This window comes from Ambystoma mexicanum, chromosome 9 (assembly GCF_040938575.1).
Source record: "Ambystoma mexicanum isolate Mex_15411 chromosome 9, UKY_AmexF1_1, whole genome shotgun sequence".
Classification (NCBI taxonomy): domain Eukaryota; kingdom Metazoa; phylum Chordata; class Amphibia; order Caudata; family Ambystomatidae; genus Ambystoma; species Ambystoma mexicanum.
The window spans coordinates 1,538,691,128-1,538,705,989 of NC_090931.1; the positions used below are offsets into that span (position 1 = coordinate 1,538,691,128).

Sequence of the window (14,862 nt, forward strand, 5' to 3'; positions counted from 1 at the left end):
CATCAGCCCTAGTCTGATTGCCCTCCGCTCCGAAAGGTCGATATGGAGTCTGTCTGGACTCTGACTAAGACCAGTTTCTGCTTAATGAAAGCGCTCTTATGTGCACTCCCTATCCTGAGAGGGAGGCGTCCGTCACAACTGTTATCTCCGGCCATGGTTTCCAAAGAATGTTCTCCTCTCATCGCATTCTCCCGCCTGGCTCACCACAGGGGATCCTGGGTGACCTTTGTTGGGACCTGCAGAAGGTCCTTCATTCTGCCGGAGAATTGAGACCACTGGGATCTGACAGCCCACTGAAGGGATCTCATTCTCGGATGGGCTTCTGGCACAAGAAAAATGCAGGATGCCATGAGGCCGAGCAACCTTAGGAAGTCGTAGGCCGGAAGACGTTTGGCACTCTGAAATATTTGGACCATCTGCAAAAGATGTTGAGCCTTTAACTCGGGTGGCAAAGCTTTTCCTGGGGCTGAATCCAGGACTGCTCCAATCAATTGAAGCTTCTGTGAAGGTGTCAAGTGGGACTTCTTGAAGTTCAGGGAGAAGCCCAGCTCGTGGAGTAGTTATCAGGTGCGACTGAGATGATTCAGAGACTGTTCCGGAGAAATGGCTCTGATCAGCCAGTCATCCAGGTAGGGGTAGATGTGAATTCCCCCCTGCTCCCTCCTTAGACTTGCTGCCATCAATGACATAAGCTTGATGAAGACCCTCGGGTGGAGGCCAGCCCGAATTGCAGAACTTGAAACTGATAATGAGAACCATGAACCTCAGGTACTTCCTGTGATTCTGATGTATCGGCACATGAAAGTAAGCATCCTGAAGGTCCAACGACACCAACCAATCCTGGAGATGAAGGGTCTGAAGGATCTGTGAAAGAGTCACCATCTTGAACTTGTCCTTCCTGAGGAACTTGTTAAGGCATCTCAAGTCCAAGATGGGTCTCAATCCTCCATCCTTCTTTGGGATTAGAAAGTAAGGAGAGTACTAACCTTGGTTCCTCTCTGTTACAGGTTCCAATTCTATCACACAGTTCCCCAAAAGGATGAAAATCTCCTGTTGGAGGAGCAGATCTACAACCAAGGTTGATTTTGTTCTTGGGGGGGGGGGGGGGGTAATCGAGAGGTCTTCTTCGGGAATGGTAGGCAGTAGCCGTCTGCTACTGTTTGTAACAGCCATGTATCCGAAATGATGCTTTTCCAACTCTGGACATGGTAAGACAGTCTGCCTTTACCACAGTTCTGTGGTTGAAGGAGTCATTTTGCTGCTCCACCTTAAGCTGAGGGTAACTCAGCGGGTGCTGAACGGGGAGTCCTTCCTCCTCTACCTCTTCCACGATGGGGTCTTCTTTGACCTCTTTGTGGAAAACTGACCTCTTCCTCTAGATGTGAAGGAATAGAAACGAAAAGAATGACCTCTCCATCCTTGACCTGTAGATTGAGGTTGCCTTATTGTCGCTCCTAAAGATTTAGCTGCAGCTCTAGAAGCTTGCAGTTTTTGTAGACTATCAGCCTTCTTCCCAAAAAGAGAAGTACCGTCTCACAGCATGTCTAGCAGACGTGCCTGAACATCTGCCAAAAATCCAGATTTTCTTAACCAAGACATACGTCTAAGGACTGTGCTAGCAGCCATGGCTCTACTGGTTGAGTCCACTGTATCTAAACTAAATGGAAGAGATTGCCTCTCAGCATCTTTGCCATCTTGTATCAGGCTTAAAGCACCTTCTCTCTCTTCTCCCTCTGGCATGTGATGTGCTGCTAAAGCAGCTACATCCCAAAGGGTATGTGTGTATTTCGCGAATGCACTTATTTATTTGAGTTCTTATAAAGCGCTACTTGCCCGCAGGCCTCAGAGTGCTACAAAGAAAACACAACTTACAAAAAAGGCCTACATAAATAACAAAAAATACACAAAAAGAGGGGAAGCAACAGGATGAATCAGTCGAGGGTAAAGCAAGTAAGGCGATCATTTCAGACAGCAATTAAATGTTCAACTGCAAGTCCAAGATTTGAGGAGCCCACGGGCAGGTATTTACACAAGCTTAGAAAGTGGGGCAAATTGCTTGTTCCACACCCCACCAGTACGCAATCCCTTTCCCTCTGGGCACACCAATCATCAAGTTCTATTCTGCGCATAAACTTTAGGTCGGAGCATCGAACTACCACGGGTCAGATCTTGTGCGAAGCCACGCAAGTACTTTGTTTCAAAGTGCACCTCTTGGTTCTTTCTGAGATGGTTTCATAACATTAGCAATAATACAAAACCTGTGGTCCAGTACCAGTTTTCTAATGGATTCTTCCTTAGGCATTGTCATATGAGTTTTTCTTAATCGCAGCCTTCGTAAATTGGCCTGTTTTTGTCTAGGATTCATGGATCCGTGGGACCCATCCGGACGTGATTTAACAGTAGCGTCAACAGTGCGGAAACAGAATTATGATTCTGTGAACGTTTGTTTTTTGCAATGAGCGCAGGCAATGGTGCTGCTTTCAATAATGACGTGGACTCAGGGCGCGGACCCTATGGTTTGTAAATAGTTATCTACTTCCTTAGGTGGCAAATCTGTTTGAGGGGAACAGTTCACTTTATCAGTGATCGGACGAATCACAGGTAGGTCATGAAGGGCTATTTGATGACATTTTTCAGTATTGTGAGAGTGATGTCTCTTAACAAGTGTATCTAGAGCATCCAGCCATGCATCAAAATCATAGAGAGTGTCACATATATTTAACTCTTTGATGATTGTAGCCTTAGAGTGCCTCCCGGACTCAAAAATAATGTTTCTCTCTGAGCCTGCCAGAGAGTATAAGGAAGGAACGGGATTAGATTTGAAATCCCCTTCCTCCCAAGGAGATATTGCGATAGAGGTCGAAATGACAGATTCACAACTGCTTACTTAATGGTTTTCAAATTTAGTGGCCCCATAAGCTGTTGGTGTTTTTACTTGTTGAACCTTGATTATCGAGCTCATTGGTTGTTGAGCCAGCTTTGTACGTTTTATTGGGATATCAGTAGCTTTGTCCGAGGTACCACTGATATCAGAAGGCATCTCAGATCTCTTGGCGCGGATTCGCTGCCTCCTACGAGAACTTAAGGCCAACACTTCGGAGCAACGGTCCCCATTGGGGGATGGTGATGCAGCCAGAGAGTTAGAAGACATGTTATTGGATTTTAGCAGCTTTACAGTGCTAGAGGCATTTATTAGGGAATGTAAAGGCCTTTGTAACGTGGGAGTGCTGGGTGCAAGCATTAGCAGATTGAGGACACAGCCGATGTAGGGAAAAACACAAGAAAAGGAGTAGCAGAGTATAACACTCCACTAAACCGGGCAAGACATACCAGAACATTGTTTTTTTCCAAGCAGAGCCATAGCCCCCCATGAGCCAACCACAATGCCAAATCGACGAAAATTGCACACCCGTTCGGCGACAGTCAGCAGGGTGTTGCAACTACAGCCGTCAGCGTTGCAACTGTAGCAGGATCTTTCAACCACCGGTATCAAGGGCGGAACAGCATAAAGCAAAACATAAAGCAACACACACCAATTAGAGGAAAGGACCCGTCCGACGGGCAGAAACTCACCAAGCCGCGCTGCAACAGTCTGTTGCGTGTAGTAATACTCCACTGGTAGCATTAGTACCATTAGTAGCACTGGTACCATACATCGTCCAGCTATCCATCCAAAGATTCAAAAGACAAAAAGCAGGCGGTTCCAGCTTCCCAGTTATGGCCGCCAACTATTGGAATGCCATGCCCCCTTAGCTCACAACGGACCCCTCACTCTGGTCGTTCGTAAAAAGCTCAAAACCTGGCTTTTCAAACAAGACCTTTAAAAAATTAACACTTAGCCTACCACCCTTCCACACTCAGTCTCACCTGATGGAGCGAGCTGCCCTATTGGGACCTAGAAACACCACAAACTCTAAACCCGGCCCTGCCTGACTTCAGCAGGAGGCAACCAAGCTCTTATGTAGCAAATTATGACTCATTTCAAAGTATGTACCTACTATGACTTTACTAAATATAACTGGATGTAACCGAATACTTAAGCAATCGTGTACCCAGTGCCACCTAGGTGCAAGATGAGGACAAAGCAGAAGGTAACTGGATGTAACATTCGCCTCATGCAATCTCCTTTGATCTAAGTCTGAATGTAAGTGGATGTAACCAACTTCATGTTCCCCTAAATGTATTCGTACCTGTAACCATATTCTTAAGTACAAGCGCCCAGAGGCCCCAGGGTTAGGAGCGCTATATAAATTTAATAAATAAATTAGCAGATTCTAATGCTATACTTCATGCAATAAACACTATTTTACCCAAAGAGTAAATCCTCCTATCTTCCTTATCTCCTGGAGCAGAAGGATAGGCTGCAGCCTTTGAAGATGCTGTTGCTGCTTGAACCACGAAGCTTTCAGGCATTGGGTGCCTGTTCAGAAACAGAGGATCTACAGAAGCAGTCTTGTATTTTTTTGTTAATGACTTATTAACAGACGGAATAGAATCCTGGTTTCAACCAGTTTTCCATTACCCTTACTCTCAGGGCTGCATGGAATAGTAATACAGCTTCTCTTATTGGCCCACTGTCTTAGATGTCAGTGAGGTCATCAGTTTCGACAGTGGCTGCAGGTCTGGACCACCACAGATATTCAGCTACTTTACCAATAACCATCCTATGAGAAGGATCAGTATACCCAGATATCTTAGCATTTCCGAATTCTGTTTCTGGTGAGGCTTACCAACTACTGGTTTCCTTTAATGTTTCCACAAGATTCTGCATCTTGGACTCAACTGAAATTAATTCTTCTGGAACATTTGGAGTTCCATACTCCTTGCCAAAAGCGGGCGGATCCTCTTCCTCCACATCATCTTCAAAGATAGAATCCATCTCCCTAAAGAAATCAGATCTTGGAATGGGTTGGAACAATTTAGACTCAGGAATATATTTTACAATCTTTGAGAGCGAAGAATGCTCTGATGAGGTTGACGGCGTTGAAGGCTTCGACGGCTTATTCAAAACTGTTGACAAATGCATCGACACCTTATGTTGCTTCGAAGGCTCAACATGAATTATATGCCTCAAAGGTTCAGGTGACAAACATAAACGTTCCGATTCCTTCGAAGAAGGCTTCAATGCCGTTAGGGAATGTTTCGAGGTACCAGACGCCTGCTTTTTCTTGTGAGTCAAAGAAAATTCCTTTGATTTATGTCGAGGAGCCTCTCTTCTTGTTCTCTTAGGCACACGAGAAGATGACGCACTGAACTCCATACCGGTCTAAATAGACGCCGAGGGGTGGCTACTTTTCTCTGACTCCTTTAGAGGAACACTTGGAGGAACGTGTTTTTTAAAAGTGTCAACATTTATAAGCGTAAGTTTCCAACTTCGCTGGATTCAAGTTCTTCTTTGGGCAACAAACTCTTTCAGAAGAGGAAGATGAAGATGAGACGAGGACCTGCAGTGCTGTTTCTTGCCGTTTTTATAGGAAGAGGAAGAAGAGTGTCGTGAACTGGACCTCAAACGTCTATGTTTTGAACATTATTTTACAGGAGAGACATCTCTCGAGTCAGAGGAAGATTTCCTCTTCGAAGGGGTAAGGGCCGGGAATTTGGGGGAGGTCTTTCCTGCATCGAGTTTCCCTTTCCTTTCCCGCAAGACCTTAACCGTCATCAACTGACACGAGCCACAGTCATCGACCTGGTGGCCTGATCCCAACCACCACAGACAAACACAGTTCAGTACTGTAAACGACATCTTGGCCCCACAGTCCGAACACCGCTTGAAGCCCGTTTTCGGTATGCAGGCCATTCTCGAAGTAAAACGTAGTTTAAGCGCTGAGGCGATTTGCTCCAAAACATGCAGCAATGCGAAAAAACAGAACTCGGGGAACGGTCAGCGCACGTGCTGATATATATATATATATATATATATATATATATATATATATATATATATATATATATATATATATATATATATATATATATACAGCATCCTATGGAGACCGTCAAGGACCAAGATTCGACACTGCACGAAGCTCGACCCTATGAAATAAAATTCTGAAGCAAGCTGCAAGCAGACTTGAATATATCAAAGATGAGAAATACGTGGGTGGACACAATCCATTCTAAATGAACAGTACCAGAAACTGCTGGTATTGGTTGCCGCCCTTGAAAGCTGCAAAGCGTCTGCTACTGGGATGTGATGAATGTGATTCATTTCCTCAGTCATGTGTAAAGAAACGGTCTCTGACACCTGTCGTTAATGAGCAGACCCCATTATCGGGAAACGCAGAGCATGCAAAGACAGGCATCAGTGGTTGCCTTCCTCTACACCCGCCAACAGCCCGTCACCAACCAGTGGGAACTCTGAGTGCTTAGAGTGTTGGTGTGTTGTCATTGGAGTGTAGGAGTTCCAGCCCAGGCAGTGAGAACCATGTAGCCTGGGTGGTGTGAGCCAGTGGGCGCAGCTCTAGCTCCTTCATGTTCCTGTCCTGTCTTACGTCAACTTAATAAAAGGGACCTGTGTCAACCTTACCTGCTGCCTCCAGAAACATGCTTCCTCCAGAAACATGCTTCCTAACAGCTTGACCCGTCATTTGGTGTCCAAGGAGGAGTTCAGAAGTTTCATAAACCAAAAGGTTCACAATGTTAAAGGATTGTCATCGCCTGAGACTAGGTACTTAGTATGGTTTTGCAGCAGGCAGGTTAATTGCCAACTTCAGGTGGACAAGATGGCCCTTGCCTGTCATTGATATTGACTGTTTTCAATATAGCGTTAAGTACCACTTTCGGGAGACGGTAGGGCCGCTAACGGTCCTCCAACGTCAGGTAAGCACAATTGCAGCATTCCTGCCCTGCACATCCACAAAAGTGGTATTTAACACTATTGGCACCGAGATCCGCCATCTGGAGTGCTGATACTTTTTTTGTTTATTGTTAAGGGAACAAGGCCGTATGCAATTACTGCTTCCCTTAAAATGAAATTACCCATATGTCCCTGATTGGAAATAACTATTTCCATGACCTGCAGGTGAGCAAGGAGGTCTGCAGGTGAAGGGACCGGGCGTTGAGGTGTGGCACTCCAGTGCAGACTTGGCCTGGAGCGCTGCCTCCAAAGACAGGTTGAAGGCTGGGCTGAGGTGCAGCGACCCGGCCTGAAATGTGGGCAGCTATTTGTTGATTTCACTTGCACTCCCAGCATCAGGATTGGTCAGCTCTCTCCTGCAGGTGCTAATATATAATGCAATCATAATCGTAGAGCAAAGCGCGCTCTGGAGGCCAAGTACAGTGCATGGTATTGCAGAGGATCAGAAGATGTACAGACTGGATGGAAATAGCGATCACTACTTGGCATAAACCTCTAGTTAGCTTTATGCATTCATTATGTACGGGGAAGGAAAGTAAGAGACTTAGCAGAATGAATGGTGCCGCAGGCAGAGAACTGGGTATCTAGGTGGACTATTGTAGTTTTGCAGCCACCTCACTTTCAGGGCAGCTGGTATAAAGCAAAAGGGTGATAAGATAGAATGTTAAGGAGTTTGGGATCAGTTTATGGGTTGCGCACCAGTCGCACAGATTAATGCAACCAGCAGGTCACAGAACAAGGTTTGCCACATATGCATTTGGCCCTGTGATCGTTTACATTTTCGAAAGTGTTCCTATCAATATGATGCACTTTCCCAACAAAATGAAATATAGTTTACACTATGAGCTTTAGATAGAATAACCTAAACTTTACTGAAAAACATGGAGACAATGTCGTTTTTTAAAGTAGCAATACTGTAATTCTGCATTGTGTAACAACTTAGAGTTTTCACTTAATACTTTTGTGCACAGTTACTTAAATAAGAATAACTAACGTAGTGACTACACTGAAGACCACGCAAGGCATGCAAGTTATGAACAATACAATTGATCAGATAGTCATTTATCAAAACATAGCATGAATTTCACCTAGTTTCCTAGATAGATGCAAATATAAATATATATATACCCACATGAAAGCACTCTGCTACAAGGGGTAACCAATTTAAAAAAAAAAAGGTAAAAGTCAGACATTGTAACAAATACATACATTGAAAAGAATACAAATAATATATGGAGATATTTGCTGGAAAAACAAAAAAAAAAGAAAAAGGCAAAGGATACATGAATCGTACAGATTCAAAGTTAATTATCCATGAAGCAGTCAGATCAATTAGATGCTTGTGGAAAATCACAGGTTCGTACTTTCATTGGATATAAAAATCATTGATCAAAAATGTATTCCAGTAGTTACAGTAGCAAATTCTTTGCTCTTGATAGGGTTGACGTGACAACTAATAAGTGATGCGATGACGTTTCGGCAATTTATTAATCTAATGCTTTCATCAGGATAAACGGGAGAGTAGTACTGTACCAAATCGGCACCTCATTTTTGCATGCTCCGAATTGTTGCATGACATAGTAGGAATGTTATTTGTTTGTCTTCTTCCCTGACTGCCCAATCCTTCCTGCCCCTTCCTCCACCCTCTACCCTGAATTCTTGTTACGGCACCTGCACAATTTAAATGTCTCAAGACCCAGTAGGAACATTATTGTTTTTGTTTGTTCTTCCCTGTATCCCCCTCCCTTGTCTTGATGCGCCTTGAAACACCATTTGGCTATATAGGCGCATTATAAATAAAAAGACCTGCCACCCAAATGACATAAGTGAAATTATGTTCTTTGAGAAAAAATTGTTTTCTTTGGTGGACGGCTGCTAGTGACTAGCCATCAGTGCATTGATCTATACATGTAAGAGGAAAACCTTAAATTTTGTTCTGATTTGACAAACAGGGTTATTCTCTGCATACACATAGAGAGAGTTACGCTCCAGAAGAATCGGTTGTATAATCAGTATAAAGTAAACACAGCATGGTGTCAGCGTTAACAATGTCCTTCCACTTGAAAGTTCTAAAGTAAAGAAATTGAAAAAGTAAGGGTCTTAGACACGATATATGAAATGCACTTATGCAAAACAATACTACAAGTCATAGGCTCGACCCTATCGACAGCAAGTTTGATGCTCTCCAGATACTGGTGACTCGATCAATGAAACAGCCGTGTTCTTGCGGGCGCCAGTACCATTGTTCTGATAAATATTGAGTGTTTATGACTTCAAAGAGTAGCGCACGTAATGCCGTATGGAATTACGTGGCTACGTACTGTGCCTCGGAGGGTATGAATATTTGAAAACGGTGATTAATCTTGTATACATGTCGCTGGAGGTGCCTGTATTGCAATCTATTGCTGCCTTGTGAGGTTTGCCTTTAACAAAACTCAGGTTCTTGAGTGAAATGTTGCATGGCTATTATTGTAAAAACATGAAGCTATAAGGCTTTGGTGAGGGGAAGCAATGAAGGGGGAGGGCACGTTTATTTGAAACATATGTGTTTTTAGCAAGGTCACATTCCTATGTTTGCACATTACTTGTGCATTTTTCCATGTGGTCGGTTATGTTAAAGGATATTTATACCGCTCACTACCACTATCGTCCCCTGGTGCTTTGGCAGATCTGAAAGGAACACAGGTTTGTGGGTTAGTAGGATTGAGTGGTAAGAGTGCAAGAGCTGTGATGTGCTGTTCGCAGCTTCACATGAGTTAGCACCGTTCGCTGAGTTTAGGTATGCTTTTCGGTTGGTAGCCGTCATGCGCTGTTGTGCAAAGCTATGTGTGGTCTGTTTTGTTGTTTCAGTGTAGTGAAGTGCATGTGGTTTGTTGTGCTTTAGAGGTATGGTTGTGTTTAGTCAGAATTTGAGAGGTGTATGCAGAGGGGGGAGATTTCTTAGTAGGGTTGGTTAGTGGCATCACTATCTAGATGAGACACATGCTTATCTCCACAATTATGTCTAGATGTGATGCATGCTAATCTCTACAATTATGTCTAGATGTGATTCATTCTAATCTTCACAATTCTGTCTAGATGTGACGCAAGTATAATCTCCACAATTCTATCTAGATGTGATGCGTGCTAATTTCCATGATTCTGTCTAGATGTGATGCAGGGCTAATCTTCACAGATCTATCTAGAAGTGATGCATGCTAATTTCCACGATTCTGTCTAGATTTGACCCTTGCTAATCTACACAATTCGGTCTAGACGTGACACAAGTATAATCTCCTCAACTCTGTCTAGATGTGGTGCATGCTAATCTCCACAATTCTGTCTAGATGTGACACAAACTAATCTCGACAATTCTGTCTAGATGTAACGCATGCTAATCTCCACAAACCTGTGTAGATGTAACGCATTCTGATCTCCACAATTCTGTCTAGGTGTGACGCAAACTAATCTGCACATTTCTGTCTAGATGTGACGTATGCTAATCTTCACAATTCTGTGTAGATGTAACACATGCTTATCTCCACAATTCTTTTTAGATGTGATGCATGCTAATCTTCACAATTCTGTGTAGATGTAACACATGCTTATCTCCACAATTCTTTTTAGATGTGATGCATGCTAATCTGCACAATTCTGTGTAGATGTAACACATGCTTATCTCCACAATTCTTTTTAGATGTGATGCATGCTAATCTGCACAATTCTGTGTAGATGTGACACATGCTTATCTCCACAATTCTTTTTAGATGTGATGCATGCTAATCTGCACAATTCTGTGTAGATGTGACACATGCTTATCTCCACAATTCTTTTTAGATGTGATGCATGCTAATCTGCACAATTCTGTCTAGATGTGACGCATGCTTATCTCCACAATTCTTTTTAGATGTGATGCATGCTAATCTGCACAATTCTGTCTAGATGTGACACATGCTTATCTCCAAAATTCTGTATAGATGTGACGCATGCTTATCTCCACAATTCTGTCTAGATGTGACACATGCTTATCTCCACAATTCTGTCTAGATGTGACACATGCTTATCTCCACAATTCTGTCTAGATGTGACACATGCTTATCTCCACAATTCTGTCTAGATGTGACACATGCTTATCTCCACAATTCTTTTTAGATGTGACGCATGCTAATCTGCACAATTCTGTCTAGATGTGACACATGCTTATCTCCACAATTCTTATTAGATGTGACGCATGCTAATCGTCACAATTCTGTGTAGATGTAACACATGCTTATCTCCACAATTCTTTTTAGATGTGACGCATGCTAATCTGCACAATTCTGTGTAGATGTAACACATGCTTATCTCCACAATTCTTTTTAGATGTGACGCATGCTAATCTGCACAATTCTGTGTAGATGTAACACATGCTTATCTCCACAATTCTTTTTAGATGTGACGCATGCTAATCTGCACAATTCTGTGTAGATGTAACACATGCTTATCTCCACAATTCTTTTTAGATGTGACGCATGCTAATCTGCACAATTCTGCGTAGATGTGACACATGCTTATCTCCACAATTCTTTTTAGATGTGACGCATGCTAATCTTCACAATTCTGTCTAGATGTGACACATGCTTATCTCCACAATTGTTTTTAGATGTGACGCATGCTATTCTGCACAATTCTGTGTAGATGTGACACATGCTTATCTCCACAATTCTTTTTAGATGTGACGCATGCTAATCTGCACAATTCTGTCTAGATGTGACACATGCTTATCTCCACAATTCTTTTTAGATGTGATGCATGCTAATCTGCACAATTCTGTGTAGATGTAACACATGCTTATCTCCACAATTCCTTTTAGATGTGATGCATGCTAATCTGCACAATTCTGTGTAGATGTGACACATGCTTATCTCCACAATTCTTTTTAGATGTGATGCATGCTAATCTTCACAATTCTGTCTAGATGTGACGCATGCTTATCTCCACAATTCTGTCTAGATGTGACACATGCTTATCTCCACAATTCTATCTAGATGTGACGCATGCTTATCTCCACAATTCTGTCTAGATGTGACACATGCTTATCTCCACAATTCTATCTAGATGTGACGCATGCTTATCTCCACAATTCTGTCTAGATGTGACACATGCTTATCTCCACAATTCTGTGTAGATGTAACACATGCTTATCTCCACAATTCTTTTTAGATGTGACGCATGCTAATCTGCACAATTCTGTGTAGATGTAACACATGCTTATCTCCACAATTCTTTTTAGATGTGACGCATGCTAATCTGCACAATTCTGTGTAGATGTAACACATGCTTATCTCCACAATTCTTTTTAGATGTGACGCATGCTAATCTGCACAATTCTGTGTAGATGTGACACATGCTTATCTCCACAATTCTTTTTAGATGTGACGCATGCTAATCTTCACAATTCTGTCTAGATGTGACACATGCTTATCTCCACAATTCTTTTTAGATGTGACGCATGCTATTCTGCACAATTCTGTGTAGATGTGACACATGCTTATCTCCACAATTCTTTTTAGATGTGATGCATGCTAATCTGCACAATTCTGTCTAGATGTGACACATGCTTATCTCCACAATTCTTTTTAGATGTGATGCATGCTAATCTGCACAATTCTGTGTAGATGTAACACATGCTTATCTCCACAATTCCTTTTAGATGTGATGCATGCTAATCTGCACAATTCTGTGTAGATATGACACATGCTTATCTCCACAATTCTTTTTAGATGTGATGCATGCTAATCTTCACAATTCTGTCTAGATGTGACGCATGCTTATCTCCACAATTCTGTCTAGATGTGACACATGCTTATCTCCACAATTCTATCTAGATGTGACGCATGCTTATCTCCACAATTCTGTCTAGATGTGACACATGCTTATCTCCACAATTCTGTGTAGATGTAACACATGCTTATCTCCACAATTCTTTTTAGATGTGATGCATGCTAATCTGCACAATTCTGTGGGCCTCATTACGACCCTGGCGGAAGACCATGGTGCTATTAGCACCATGGTCCATGGCGGTAAGTTACCGACTCCGCCATGGAGAAAAGGGGAATTACCACCCCATTACAAGGTTGGCGGGGCGGTAATTCCCCCTTCCTCCATGGCCCTTCCCCATTCCCATTTTCGCCCCATAGGGATCAATGGGAATGGGGAAGGCGCTAAGTACGGTGCCGCAAATTGCGGCACCGTAATTAGCACCAAGGTCCCTTTGCAGGTCCCTACTTTAACGGCTGGTCTGCACCAGCCGTTAAGGTCGGGTCCCGCAAAGGGACCTCGTAATTAGGCGCTAATAGGTTAATGGCGCCGCAGCCTTTTACGGCGCCGTTAACCCATTAGCGCCAAGGTCGTAATGAGGCCCAGTGTAGATGTAACACATGCTTATCTCCACAATTCTTTTTAGATGTGACGCATGCTAATCTGCACAATTCTGTGTAGATGTGACACATGCTTATCTCCACAATTCTTTTTAGATGTGATGCATGCTAATCTGCACAATTCTGTCTAGATGTGACACATGCTTATCTCCACAATGCTGTCTAGATGTGACACATGCTTATCTCCACAATTCTGTCTAGATGTGACACATGCTTATCTCCACAATTCTTTTTAGATGTGATGCATGCTAATCTGCACAATTCTGTCTAGATGTGACACATGCCTATCTCCACAATTCTGTCTAGATGTGACACATGCTTATCTCCACAATTCTGTCTAGATGTGACGCATGCTTATCGCCACAATTCTTTTTAGATGTGATGCATGCTAATCTGCACAATTCTGTCTAGATGTGACACATGCTTATCTCTACAATTCTGTCTAGATGTGACGCATGCTTATCTCCACAATTCTTTTTAGATGTGATGCATGCTAATCTGCACAATTCTGTCTAGATGTGACACATGCTTATCTCCACAATTCTGTCTAGATGTGACGCATGCTTATCTCCACAATTCTTTTTAGATGTGATGCATGCTAATCTGCACAATTCTGTCTAGATGTGACACATGCTTATCTCCACAATTCTGTGTAGATGTAACACATGCTTATCTCCACAATTCTTTTTAGATGTGATGCATGCTAATCTGCACAATTCTGTCTAGATGTGACACATGCTTATCTCCACAATGCTGTCTAGATGTGACACGTGCTTATCTCCACAATTCTGTCTAGATGTGACGCATGCTTATCTCCACAATTCTTTTTAGATGTGATGCATGCTAATCTGCACAATTCTGTCTAGATGTGACACATGCTTATCTCCACAATTCTGTCTAGATGTGACGCATGCTTATCGCCACAATTCTTTTTAGATGTGATGCATGCTAATCTCCACTATTCTGTCTAGATGTGACTCATGCTTATCTCCACAATTCTTTTTAGATGTGATGCATGCTAATCTGCACAATTCTGTCTAGATGTGACACATGCTTATCTCCACAATTCTTTTTAGATGTGATGCATGCTAATATGCACAATTCTGTCTAGATGTGACACATGCTTATCTCCACAATTCTGTCTAGATGTGACGCATGCTTATCTCCACAATTCTTTTTAGATGTGATGCATGCTAATCTGCACAATTCTGTCCAGATGTGACACATGCTTATCTCCACAATTCTGTCTAGATGTGACGCATGCTTATCTCCACAATTCTTTTTAGATGTGATGCATGCTAATCTGCACAATTCTGTCTAGATGTGACACATGCTTATCTCCACAATTCTTTTTAGATGTGATGCATGCTAATGTGCACAATTCTGTCTAGATGTGACACATGCTTATCTCCACAATTCTGCCTAGATGTGACGCATGCTTATCTCCACAATTCTGTCTAGATGTGACACATGCTTATCTCCACAATTCTTTTTAGATGTGATGCATGCTAATCTTCACAATTCTGTCTAGATGTGATGCATGCTTATCTCCACAATTCTGTGTAGATGTAACACATGCTTATCTCCACAATTCTGTCTAGATGTGAC

At 42.5% G+C, this 14,862-nt stretch overlaps 1 protein-coding gene across 2 annotated transcripts in view; it reads left to right on the forward strand.

Annotated features, from left to right (window-relative positions):
* The window catches only part of LOC138489475 (zinc finger protein 436-like), a 188,014-nt gene that overhangs the window by 23,184 nt on the left and 149,968 nt on the right, over positions 1–14,862 (forward strand). The window lies entirely within an intron of this gene.